We start from the raw sequence: 4,910 nt of genomic DNA on the forward strand, positions 1-4,910 counted from the left end.
CTATGATGCCTAGGGATATCTATCCATGATTTGTCAGGAATTATCCTCATCTATAAATTATATATAATTATTAAATACGATTAGTCTCACAACTACTAATACATCCATTACTCTTATACATTCAACACACATCAAACATACGTTCATATATCATTTAACAATATGAATATTTATCTACATAAAATATATATAAAACATACGTAGAAACTAATTACACTAATCTTGCGGCTGTCATAGGAATATACTTTGTATATTTTTATTTCTTGAAAATTTCGACAGCACCTACCCGCTGTTCTCCCTGTACACTGTACGGATGTTATTATGCGTATCAGTAATAACTCGAAACGCAGAACAACATACACTTATTGTACACAGAGAACAACGAATAGGTGTTGCCAAAACTTTTAAGAATGAAAATATACAAAGTATACAAAGTTGGATGTATGCACAACTATATTCCTAACCCGTCCGAGAAGGACAGATCCAATAATTACGAATTTCAGTACTAATTTTTATTCATATAATATAAAATAAACACTCATTTTTGGGAGAAAACTTCGTCTCCTACCCAAATCTGAGTCGTATATCATATATTATAAGTCCAAATAATTGGATGTAATTATTGGACAGATGTCTAGGGATAACGTTATTTTTTTATTCACCTAAATTGGATTATAACACATTATAAAAATTTATAATGTGTTATATATCACTCTATTTTTAAAAAAAATTATTTTACATATTTTCACATCACAAACTTAAATAATCACACATAATTATATCACGAATGAAACTTAAATGAGTTAGGGTTTATAAGTGTTTAAAAAAAATATGATTACTGGTGTTGTTAAAATGAATTAACATGTAGTTAGGTTAGGGTTTTCAGAATTAAACTCGTATATTTTTTTATTATAAATTAGGGTTTTTAAACTAAATTCAACAATAAATAATAAAAATTTAAAAATTCTAAAGATCGGTAGAAAAAACATACCTTTTATAGGCAGATGAAAGAACGGACACGCCGATGGGGAAGGGTGGGCCTTTCGAGAGCTCGCGGAGTGAGGCGCGGAGGCAGGGCTCAGGGTGGCGGAGAGCGGGGACGGGCGGAAGGGGGAGGGGGCTACCGAGGGGGGCGGCGGGGAAGGGATTAGGGAGCTGTCGAGGCCGGGGGTGGCGAGGGGCGGAAGCGGAGGAGGGACGGGAAGGGGGCGTTCGGCGGGCTCAGGAGTCGGAAGGCGGACGAGGCGCGGCCCTGCCGAGCGGGTGAGGGGAGTGGGGAAGGGGGAAAGCGGGGGTGGCTCGAAAAGCAGGGCGGAGCGGCGGATGGGTAGTCGGAAGCGGGGAGTGGGGAAGGGGAGAAGGGGAAGGGGATGTGGTCGGAATGGGGCGGACGGGGCTTGACAAGCGAGGGGCCCAGGGCGGGAAGGGGAGCCGCGAAGAAGGCAGGGAGGCAGGCTGGGGCCGCATTTAGCGCGTCGGCTCGCCGAAAGGGGGCCGAGGGCTGCCGCAGAAAGAGGGGGAAGCGAGCGTCAGGAGGGTGCGTAAGGCGCCCGGCCGTTCAGCTGCGGAGGGCCCGCCGCGAGGAGGCGGCGGTCGGAGCGGCGTTTTGGCGGGCGCGAGATGCCGCAAGAGTAAGAGCAGAGATAGATGCGCGGGCGCAGGGGAAGATAATTGAGAAAAGAGGCGGGGGGGGCAAGATAGATTGAGAAAAGAGGGGGGGGGCTGAAGCTGCCAGCCGTGCCCCTAGGTAACCTAGACGGAATTCTGTCTAGGTTGCTTGTCAACCTAGACGGAAATTCCGTCTAGGTTGACTAGCAACCTAGACGGAATTCCGTCTAGTTTTATTTTCCGTCTAGATTGACAAACTAGACGGAAATTTTCATCTAGTTTGATTCAAACTAGACGGAACAAACTAGACGGAATGTTTTTCATCTAGTTTGCCTCAAACTAGACTGAAAAAAATTCCGTCTAGTTTGTTCCGTCTAGGTTACTCATTTTTAGTGGATCAGCTCCATTATATAGCCTCAGAGCTTTGTCTCTAGTCTTCAACATCACCGTGTCTTGATAGTATTCATATTCACAAAACTCCTACCTTACGTACAGAACTTGATCTCTTATCCAAAGTTCAATGATTTCTCTTCAGAAATAAGCATTTGATGTTTATAGCAAAAGATACCGAGTGCTCTATTTTAAAAACCTCAAAACTAATTAATCACCTTGAAAAACTTGGACTCTTGAGTTTTTTTTCTTTAATTTCCCTCTTAGTACAATTTTTATTTTTTTTCTGTATGTATATATGTATGTACATACAGGGCAATCCAGAAGATTTGATCATTGGGGGCAAACCATAAGTATAAGATATATTTACCTAAATAATAGTGACTATAATTTTGCATATGTATGTACAAATAAAATATAGACAATGGAGATACCATAATAAAATTCTTTACTAGAGTTGTTTCCTTTCTGATTTCATATTTTGATAATATTATATGATTTTCTCACATTGGGATTTGTCAATGACGTGACAAATTGAAGGCATGAGTTTGCTGGTGGGGGCAAAACGTGACAATTTTCAGCTATTTACTAAATTAAAAAAACTTGAGAAATATGTGTTAGAATTATAACATCCAAACATTGCGATGTGATTTATAGGGATTTAGATCTTTTTCACTATCAATCTTAGATGAATGGTTAATTAAGATGTGGTCATCTCACTACCGAAGACAAATTTGTTCTCGGTACCAAGGATACTTACACACGCGACGTGCACATGGAAAGGAATACTAGCTTCAAAATGTTCATAAATGTTAATATTAATAACATTATAAAACTAGAACAGTCAAGATTGAAATTGAAGGAAGGAAAACTCAAAAATCACGAAGGAGCAACTCATTATAAAACTAGAACAGTCAAGATTGAAATTGAAGGAAGGAAAACTCAAAAATCACGAAGGAGCAACTCTCATGCAATTTTATGCCAATTGCGATGAAATTGAAGGAAGGAAAACTCAAAAATCACGAAGGAGCAACTCTCATGCAATTTTATGCCAATTGCGAAAAAGACCATCGTATAGTTGTTTGGGAGGATGTAGTCTATGTGATCTCTTGATTATTTATGATCTCTTAACAAACTGCATTTGTACTTCAATTACCTGTGTCCAAGTAGGTTTAACGAAAGAAAGGAGGTTGGCAGTACGTCAAAAATGCAACTCACTCCTCCGTTTGAATTTTGTCTGCACCGACTGTAGATTTTGTTTGTATGGCAGAGATGGTCGGCTAATAATTTTTTTGTAATTTCACATATAATGTTTTTTTTTCAAGGTTATCTTATGCATTGCTTCTCGAAAGATCAAAGTTTTCTTCTTTTGTATATATATGTTTCATTAAACCTTGATTAACGAAAGCAGGCAGTTTATACGCACCCTTAAGTTTAACTTCAAGCAGCATAGACGCACTGACATTGAAACTTAAATCATAATAATAAGTATTTTATTCACCAAATATTATAACATATCATTAATTCTCTTCATTTTCACACACTGTAAACAACAACAGTGCAAATAGAGAACTCTTATTCTGGATTTTTTGCTGGATCACATTAATTGCAACAGACGCAACGAAGGCCGTAAAACTTGGCCTGGCAATGGCCACTGGCATTACCGTCAGCTTGGCAAACATCATTGCACTTGCTATTTTTGAAGCAAAACCCTATGAACGTTCGGCTATCACTACAGCCTGCTTCAACAACCGGCACGTTTGCTGCTCAAAAAAAAAATCATAATAAAGCAGCACATGAGTATCAAGACTAAGTAATGCTAAATGTAAATTTTTACCAGTTTAGTTAATGAGAAAATAGAAATCTTAGCGTAAGAGCTTTTAAATTCAACATTTACTATTTAAGATGATACGAGTAATTCGTACAGATCCTTAAAACATGTTAGTCCGAATATAGGTTTTCTGCAGTCTCTTAAATCATTATTTTTGACATTGGTTTGTTAGTCTTTTGATAACCACTTAGTCTCTCAAATCATATAAATCACATCATATTAATCCTTTCATTAATTATATTTCTGTTAAATTACTAACCAGGCCAGTAAATGACTTCTCTATCCTTATACAATTTACCTATCTGAACTATCTTAGTGGGCACAATAACGAATCTCTAACCGCTTATCATCTTAATTAGTTAAATTCCAGAATTAATCTATTTTTCTATATATTAGGATATAATACAAAGTTTTGTGCACGTTATGTTCTTTTGAGAGAGAGAGAGAGAGAGAGAGAGAGAGAGAGAGATTGCCTGAACCGATGATGGCTACCAACACCAGAAGAAAGCATCCAACAAACTTCTTGGAATCCATAACACACTCTTTGATGATATCACTATATATCTGCGGAAAAATGAAGTGTAACTGCAATTGTGAAAGAGAGTCCAACAAGTTGGGTTTTTATAGTTAACAAAGTGCATGCACACTGACATAAGCATTGATTCACTATGTTATTAAGTGTTACTCACTACATCCTAGGTTAAGATTGCTATGCATGCATGATCCTATATCATCCCATTCCATAGAAAGATTTTATATAGTATCTTTTATCCTAACACAATGAACGTAAACCAAATTGATCAGTTACCAAACATGCTCGGAATTCTAGTGTTTTAATAGAAAATTTCTTTTCTTTTAATTTTTAATTTTTATTATTTATATTTTGAAATTCTACTATCAATAAGCATTAATGTGTATAAACGTACTCCGGAACATCCCCAGGATAGCAGATAGTCCCCACAACACTACAATAAGCATTGAGGGATAACATGTAGTTTTTACAATTGCTCTATCCAGCAAGTGAATTTAGATGAAATCAGAGAGTTCTGCTTACTTATAAGTACAGCAAAACCTTAATCAA

Source organism: Asparagus officinalis, chromosome 6 (assembly GCF_001876935.1).
Source record: "Asparagus officinalis chromosome 6, Aspof.V1, whole genome shotgun sequence".
In the NCBI taxonomy this organism is placed as follows: domain Eukaryota; kingdom Viridiplantae; phylum Streptophyta; class Magnoliopsida; order Asparagales; family Asparagaceae; genus Asparagus; species Asparagus officinalis.